Raw genomic sequence first — 9,365 nt, 5'->3', positions numbered from 1 at the left:
AAAAAAACAAAAAGCCTAAGATTATGTCAACTGATTCCATCACTTCCTGGCAAATAGAGGGAAACGAAATAGAAGGAGTGTCAGATTTTATTCTAGGGCTCAACAATAATTGTAGATTGGTGCCTGGAGCCATGAAATTAAAAGACACTTGCTTCTTAGAAGGAAAACTATGACAAATATGAATAGCATACTAAAAAGCAGAAACATCATCATGCTGACAAAGGTCTACATAGGCAACGTGATAGTTTTTCCAGTATTAATGGATGACTGTGAGAGTTGGACTATATGGAATTCTGAGAACCATAGAACTGATGTTTTGTTTTGTTTTAAATCGTGGTGCTGGTGAAAACTTTTGAAAGTTCTTTAGCAAAGAAATCAAATCAGTTAATACTTAAAGAAATTAATTCTCAGACTATTCCTTAAAAGGCCAAATACTGAAGCTGAAGCTTAAATATATTGGTCACCTAATGAGAAGACAGGACTCATTGTAAAAGACCCAGATGTTGGGAAAGATTAAATGGAAAAGGGAAAGATGACAATAGAGGATGGAATGGATAGATAGTGTCAAGGAAGCAATAAAAATGAGCTTAAACAGACTTTGAGAGATAGTAGACAATAAAAGGGCATGCTGTGGTATGGTCTATGGTGTCATGAAGAGTCTGAGACCACTGAACAACTTAACAACAACAATAACTGTTTGACCAATTGTTTTTCTTAATTCATGGCTAAACCTATTTCCATGACTCACTCCATATTCTGCCCTCTGCATCCAGGCAAAAGAATTCTTGTCTGTTTTATAATTGGCTCTTCAAAAAGTTGAATATATCTTCTCTGCCTCAAATCTCTACTTTCTTAGACTTTACATACTTCATTCCCTCAATTCATACTTTTATAGAATGATCATCCCAAAGGCTCTATGTTCTGCGGTGTACTGGCCTTAAAGATATGATATAGAAACCAGTAGGAAATTCTGGAACATAGACACTGCATGAAGTCAGTACCTCCTGAAATATCAGGGCTAAGGTCAAGTCTAGGTGGGAAAGATAGTGGAATAAATATCAGGAGAGATAGCTAAATGCTTCACTTCTCTTGACTTCAAATAAATCAAATCTAGACACTCAGGCTATTTCTCAGGCTCATTTGGCAGATTTGCAGATATGTTTTAAAAGATCTCTTTTTATTCAGTAATCATCACTTATTCAGCAGTTGCAGTCACAGGGTAAGGTGCACAGTCCTTCCAGGAGGCAAGAGTATGAGCTGGATTTCTAATGTTCTAACACTGCCCAAGGTCTATTCTTTACAATTTGACTAGGAAAGCCAGTTAGATCTCAGCAACTGTGGGGACTAATTTTTGAAATTTAAGGGATTCTTCTCCACAGATACTCTACACTATGTTCCTGAATAGAAAAAAAACTGGAAACATATTTATATATTTTACAGATAACTCTGGAAAATGCAAGGTTGGATAAGAAATTCTCTGCTTAGGTGCTCGGTTGTGCTAATCTGGGTGCCAGCCCTAGGATGGAGACACTAAGGCTGAAGGGGTAAGGTTTGCCTTCTCGCCATTTTCCTCCTTTGCTGCAAATATTTAGCTCTCAGTACATCAATGATGAAGATGATTTCTGGACAAGCTTTGAGGGATTTTGGGGAGAGGAAAGAGTATTAATTTCGCAAAGCCCAGACATTTAAAAAGTTTCAAAAAGCATTGTTGAAGTTTTACTATTCCTTCTAACCAGGTTCTGAAGCCAAGGATTAGAATCTGCTGACAGAAAGTAAATAGGCTCTAGAAAATCGTGTTTTAAATTTCTAGGGAAAGTCATCTTGATACTTCTGCCTGGGACTCATATCAATTCCCTGCTTATATCTGTATAGAATTTAATAGTTTACAAGAATAGACTATCTCATTTGTTCCTCACAATAGCCTTCTGAACTTCACAGAGGACAGATTATGACTTCAATTTTAGACTAGAAAACACCATCAAGTATAACTTTCTCACAAAGCTAGCTGGCCTGTGAAAGTTGAGACTAGAACTGTACTAGGTATTCCTACTCAAAAACTATCGCTAATTCCTGCTTTTACAGTCTCACCTTCATAACCTGTCAGTAAGTTATCTAGGAAGAGGTGTGGTGATCAAAGATGTCATCCAGACTGCTAACATGGCAGGAATAGATATCCTCATTGTTGAAATATTATAGCCTACTTTCCCAGGACTTTTTTTTTGGTGGAGCAAGTGACTTGCCCAGGGTCACACATCTGGTAAGTATCAAGTGTCTGAGGCCAGATTAGAAGTCAGGTCCTCCCGAATCCAGGGCTGGTGCTTTATCTACTGTGCCACTTAGCTGCCCAAAGTATGTATGTATGTATGTGTGTATGTATGTATGTATCAGGGCAATAAGGGTTAAATGACTTGCCCAGGGTCACATAACTAGTAAGTGTCAAGTGTCTGAGACTGGATTTGAACTCAGGTCCTCCTGACTCCACAGCCAGTGCTCTATCCACTGTGCAACCTAGCTGCCCCTATTTTTTCTTTCTCTGTATTTCCTTTTTTGGCTTATTTGTTTGGTTTTTTGTGGGATAATGAGGATTAAATGACTTGCCCAAGGTCACACAGCTAGTAAGTGTCAAGTGTCCGAGGCTGGACTTGAATGGAGGTTCTCCTGAATCCAGGGATGATGTTTTATCCACTGAGCCACCTACCTGCCTCTAGCCTACTTTCCATGCATGTCATGGTCTTTTGACTGGCACAGACACATCTTCCAATGGCTCTGTCCCTCTTTCAGAATTTCTCTATCTGCTAAGTCCTAGACCTTATACCATATACTTCTTCTTTTATGGGGTTGTGCTCTTTATGGCATGGACTTCTCCTTTAACTAGCATATTTGCATTAGAATGAGGTAGACCATCCTCTATACCTCAGTTCCCAGGTCAACTGTATTTTAAATTTTTTTATGCTTTCTAATGTTTTTTATGTTTTTATTTTTTGTAATTTTATTATTTCCCAGTTATATGTAAGGATAGTTTTCAACATTTGTTTTCATAGTATTTTTAGTTCCAATTTTTTTCCAATTTTCCCCAAGACAGAAAGCAATCTGATATAGGCTATATATGTGCCATCACATTAAACATATTTCTGCATTAGTCATATTGTGAAAGAAGAATTGGAGCACAAGGGAAAACTGTCAATAAAGAAGGAAATAAAGAAAAAAAACTGTCCAAAAGTAGAAACAATATGGTTCAATCTGCATTCATAAACCATAGTTCTTTTTTTTCTGGATTTTGAGAACACTTCCTATCATGAAGTTCTTTGAAATTGTTTTGGACCATTGCATTGCTAAAAAGAGCCAAGCCTATCACCATTGTTAATCTCACAATGTTGCAATCACTGTGTACAATATATTCCTGGTTCTGCTCTTCTCAATCAACATCAGTTCATGTAAGTCCTTCCAGGTTTCTCTGAACTCCTCCTGCACATCATTACTTTTCATATTGATTTTTTTCAAATTTTGTGTTCTAAATTTTCTTCCTCCCTCCCACTTTGACCCTCCATATGAAATCAAGCAATTCAATATAAGTCATACATGTGTGGTTATGCAAAACATCTTCTCATTAGTCAGGTTGTGAAGGAAAATAGACAAAATACCTTTAGAAACTAACAAATAAATTATACTTCAATCTGTATTCAGATAACATCAGTTCTTTCTCTGTTGATGGTTTGCATTTTTCATACCTCCTTCTGATATCATCCTGCTCAACATTTCTTTCACAGTTACTATTGCTAACTCTATTACCCTCTATCTTATTCCCTCCCCTTAATAGTTACTCTATTTTCTATCTTCTTTCCACCATTTCTCTTTGAAAGTGTTTTGCTTTTTACTGCCCCCTCCCCCAATCTTCCCTTTCTTCCTTTGCCTCTCCCCACCCCCATCTCCTTTCCCTCCCACTTTCCCTCAGGGCACAATATATTACTATACTCTCTTAAGTGTTTATGGTATTCCCTCTTTGAGCCAATTCTGATGAGAGTAAGGTTCACTTACTCCCCCATTTCTTGCCCATCTTCCCCTCCACTCCATAAACATTTATTTGCTTCTTTTAAGTGAGATAATTTTCCCCAGTCCAACTCTCCCTTTCCTTTTACTCCAGTGCATTCCTCTTGCCCCTTAACTTTATTTTAAAGATGTCATCATGGGTGAGCTAGGTGACACAGTGGACAAAGCACCAGCCCTGGACCCAGGATGCCACAAGCCCATATCTGGCCCCAGACATAAGCCACAACACCCTGCTTGTCTGACAAAAAACAAGGATAAGCAAAAAAAAAATGCTTTATAGATATCATCCTTTCATACTCAATTCACACCTCTGTCTAAGAATATTACTTTCAACTGCCCTAATACTGAGAAAGTTCTTATGAGTGTGAAGTATTATCTTCCCATATAGGAATGTAAACAGTTCAATCTGTTAATATCCCTCATGATTTCTTTTTCTTGTTTACCTTTTTATGCTTCTCTAGGGTCTTGTATTTGAAAGTCAAATTTTCTATTCCACTTAGTTCTTTTCATCACAAATGCCTGAAATTCTTCTTCTTCATTGAAGTCCCACCTTTTTTCTTCTAAAAGATTATGCTCAGTTTTGCTGGGTAGGTGCTGCTTTTTTTTTTTTTCAGAGCAGCTCACCTTTTATTTATTTGTCTTTTTTTGTAATTGAACTTTCCTTTTACTGGTGCTGTAACTTTCCTTTATACTGACCACATGAGTAACTGGAGGGGGAAAGGGGAAGGGGAGCCAGCTGTGTTGGGTAGGGGTCTCCACAGCATTCCATTTATACACAAAACTAAACAACCAGCACAAAGCCACAATCACAGTTAGAAGTTGGCAGCACCGGGGAAGGGGGAAAACTGGGGGTGTCAGTTTAAAAAAATACTGGAAAATACTGGCCTCCCCCCCATCTGGGCATCCCCAGGGGGCTTGGTCTGCTACAACTCAGGAGGAATGAGAATATCAAAGGCAGTTGGGGAAGGCCAGAGCCATTAGGTTGAAGTGAGGGAGGCTGGGGTGGTTTAGCAAATGGGTGAAGGGATCGCCCTGCTCCTGCTAGGATCCCCCTGTTCCTGCTAGGATCCCCCCAGCCCCTCAGGTCTGGCAGGAAGGAGGCAGCCTGCTCCCCAACTGGGCTTGGGTGGCCCCAGCAGGGGAGCTGGAGGGGGGAGACTCACAAGGGCTTCCCCTCCAGGGAAATCACGACATTGCCTCCCAGTTTCTCAGCCAGGGTACAGTGGTCCTTCACTTCCTCATAACAGTTGGCTTGTAATTCATGTTTGATTCCTGTTGGTTTCTTCTTGATGGCACCCTTGGAGCTTGCATAGATCATTTTGCTCTCGAGAGGGGCACACTTGGGGGCCCAGAAAATGAACACCAGGTCCTCCTTCTTGCTCTCCTAGGTCTTGTAGGTGGCATCATAGAGGGAGTAGCAGCAGTCCTTGTCTGGCAGCATCTTCACAAAGGTAGTATAGGGGTCATTTACAGTCTGCCCCATGTCACCCACCACAATCTCCTTGCCCTCGTCCAGCATGATATTCTTCTTATCTTCACTCAGGCAGAACAGCACAGGCTTCTTGAGCTTCCTCACCTCCTCAGGTGTTGAGGACTTACGAACCTTCATGCCATTGAACACCTTAATCACCCCATCTGAGACAGCCACCCCAGAGGCCATGGTTCTGGAATGGAGTGAGAGAGCGAGGGAGCGAGGGTGAGGGAGGAAACAAGGGCCACAGGAGAAGAGGGAGTCGCTCCTTCACCACTGCTGCGTGGAGCCAACTGAACCTGGGTACGTGCTTCTTGGCTGTAGTCCCATTTCCTCTGCCCTTCAGAATATCATAATCCATGTTCTCTGGTCCTTTAATGTAGATGCTTCTAGATCTTCTGTTATCCTTACTGTAGCTCCACAGTATTTGAATTCCTTTTTTCTAGATGCTTGCAATATTTTCTCCTTGACCTAGGAGCTCTGGAATTTGGCTATAATATTCCTAGGAGTTTTCTTTTTGGGATCTCTTTCAGGAGGTGATCGGTGGATTCTTTCAATTTCTATTTTAGCTTCTGCTTCTAGAATTTCAGGGCAATTTTCCCTGACAATTTCTTGGAAGATGCTGTCTAAACTCTTATTTTGGCATGATAGTCCAGTGATTTTCAAATTATCTCTCCAGGATCAATTTTCCAGGTCAGCTGTTTTTCCAAGGGGATATTTAATATTGCCCTTTATTTTTTTTATTCAGTTGGATTTGTTTTACTGTGTCTTAGTTTCTCATTAAGTCACTGGCTTCCATTTGTTCAATTCTAATTCTTAGGCAATGATTTTATTCTGAGAGCTTTTGTATCTCCTTTTCCATTAGGCTTTTCAAGCTGTCAACATTTTTATTATGACTCTCCTGCATCACTCTCATTTCTCTATCCTCCACCTCTCTAATTCTTCCTTCTATATCTCCTACTTTCTCTTCAAAGTCCCTTTTGAGAGCTTCCTTGAACTGAGACCAATTCATATCTTTCTTGGAAGCTTTGGATTTTGGAGCTTTGACTTTGTTATTATTTTCTTCTGAGGGTGTATTCTCATTTACTTTTCGCCCCCAAAAAGTTTTTTTTATATAGTCTGCTGCTTTCTCTGCTTACTCATCTTGGCCCTGAAGCAGATGTCTGATTGAAATCTGATTCTCTATGGTTGGAAGCTTGGCATGCCTGTGCCCCTCCTCCCACTGGGCCACCACCACTCAATTCAGCCCACTGGTTTAGAAACAGGGTGCTCTGCCCCAACTCCAGCAGGGATCGCAGCCCCCTCACCCCAGCCAACCACAGAACCCCCTCAGTGGTCTGTGAGCTGAGCCTCAGAAGAAGCCACTGGTGTTGAAGGCTTGGGGTCCCTGGAGGAGCAGTCTGTTCCTCACTGCATGCTGAGTTCCTCACTCAGTCTGCATGGCAAGTGATTCCAATTGCTGTCTTTGGCTAGAAAATAGTCTTACTCTGTTCTTTTGTAGGTTAGGCTGCTCCAGGAGTTGTCTTATGCCATATTTTGGGGTGAATGGATGGGAACTTGGGGGAGTCACCTGTATTTTATCTTCATGCCAATATTATAGTTAAGGATCTGGAAGGCCCTATTGTACCCTCAAAGCTATAATTTTATATATATATTTTTCCCTTTATCAAACTCCTTGAAAAAGTGGCTACATTTGCTCACTCCACTTCACCTACTCTAAATCCTAAGCTTCCTGTAATCTGGTTCCTAATCCCAATTCTCGAAAGTTACCAGTGATCTCTTAAATGCCAAATCTGATTGTCATATCTAAGTCTTCATCCATTCCAACATTTTTTATACTATTGACCACCATTTATTTGAGATATTCTTTCTCCTGGTTCTGCTCTTCCATCCCTGAGCACTCCTCCATCTTATTTTCTGGCTCATTATTCATATCATACTCTCTTCCCTTTATAAACTTTCTTTCTTGATAACCCCATAAGCTTCAATGGGCTTAACTCTCATCTCTATACATATGACTCACAATTGTCTCTGACATTATCCTTAATTCTGTATCAGCAATTGACAATTCAACATTTGAAACTAGATGCTCCAGAGATATCTAAAACTCAACATGTCCAAAACTTAACTAATTATCATTCTCCTTAAACTCCAACATCTTCTTAAATTCACCCTTTTTGTCAAAGGTGTCATCCTTCTTCTAGTGTCTTATTTTGTGATTTTGGTATCATTATCAAATACATATCTAATCTCATGCTACATAGTTAATGTTTCCATATTTTGACATTTCTGCTTCAACAACACATCTCCCATCCTCTCCCTTTTTTGTACATATACATACACACATATTTTTGGTCATGTTCTAATCACTTCTCACACAGATTATTGTTGTCACCAAATTGTTATCCCTGTCTACCTCAAGATTCTAAACATTTCTGACCATTCTATATAATGCTGACAAAATAATTTTCCTTAAGGTCATAGATGACCATATCACTGCCCTGATCAATTAGCTCTAATGGTTCCATGGAACTTGTAGGATAAAATTCAACTCCTTTGTTTGGTTTTCAAAGCTCCTCATAATCTAGCCCCAACCTATCTTTCCAGCCTCATTGAACTTTCCTCTTTGTTGCTCACACAAAACACTCCATTTCCTATTTCTGTGACTTAGTATTTTGACTAGGCATTCATATGCCTAGAATGTATTTCCTATTTATGAAATATCATGTTCCACATGAAGACTTTTTTTATCACCCTCAATAAACCCTAGTGTCTTTCTCTTAAATTATCTCATAACTATTTAATATATATTCTAATATTTCACTATATATTTATGCTATATATGAACTTGAAATATTCCCCATTAGACTGTAAGCTCTTTATTAGTTCAAATTATTTAATTATTTGTACTTGTACACTTGGCACATAGGTCAATGCTTGATATATCATGGGCCCTTGAATAAATGTAGACTGATTATTTCCATGTATCCACTTATAACCAACCTATGTCATTATGATGCTCTGTCCTTCCTCTGAGATGTCTGCTTTCTTGACACTAAAATGGAAGCTATATGAGGACAAGGACAGAATTTTATCTAAATTTTATATCTAATTCATTATAGTAGAGTATTTTTCACATAACCCACAAACATATACACAAGTACATACCTATTAAATGAATCAGGGTCAGTGTCACACAATGAATGTGTTTGGCACAACACCTGACACACAGCAAAGCTATTAATGCCTTTTCATCCACTCATTCATTCATCCAAGTCATTTTATACATGCTTATCATGAACATTAAGATATCCAAATGTCCCATGAAGTAATATTTCTTGTTACCCTTAGCTACATGATAAAACAACTCCACAAATCCATTATTTGCCCTGATAAAGAAGCATCCTTTCATTTAGCTGAAACTGGCTTTTGTTTTCTGGCTTCATTTAATTTAAGGAAGTTAAAATTCATATAACATTTCTTTTACTAGTATATCCATATGTTGACTATTAGACAAGGAACTCGTACGTAAAAGGTCAACAATTATGTTTATAATTGTAAAGGCACTAACTACTTTCATACTTTTGTGAGAGAAACCAAAGAGGACTTCATAGGACTGGTGGACAATTTGTGATTGCCTTTGTTTCATAGATTGCTATGGCTAAAGATATATTTGCTAAGTTGTCAGTACACTTATAGTATACTTCATTTCTTTTTTTGAGGCTGATACTCCAAATTTAGGCATATCCTGTTGTCAGAACTATATTATATTAATAGTAAGAACAGTACTAATATCAAAAAGAAAAAAAGATAGTTCATATATATTTAACCTTTTCCATTTTACAAA

At 38.8% G+C, this 9,365-nt stretch overlaps 1 pseudogene; it reads right to left on the bottom strand.

Moving 5' to 3' along the window:
- Window positions 1-5,206: 5,206 nt before the first annotated feature.
- Window positions 5,207-5,707, bottom strand: LOC122743539 (annotated as a pseudogene).
- Between the last annotated feature and the right edge of the window lie 3,658 nt (window positions 5,708-9,365).

This window comes from Dromiciops gliroides, chromosome 2 (genome assembly GCF_019393635.1).
Source record: "Dromiciops gliroides isolate mDroGli1 chromosome 2, mDroGli1.pri, whole genome shotgun sequence".
Taxonomy (NCBI): domain Eukaryota; kingdom Metazoa; phylum Chordata; class Mammalia; order Microbiotheria; family Microbiotheriidae; genus Dromiciops; species Dromiciops gliroides.
Note: the sequence above shows the minus strand (reverse complement) of the source record. Positions and strands in the feature narration are given on the sequence as shown.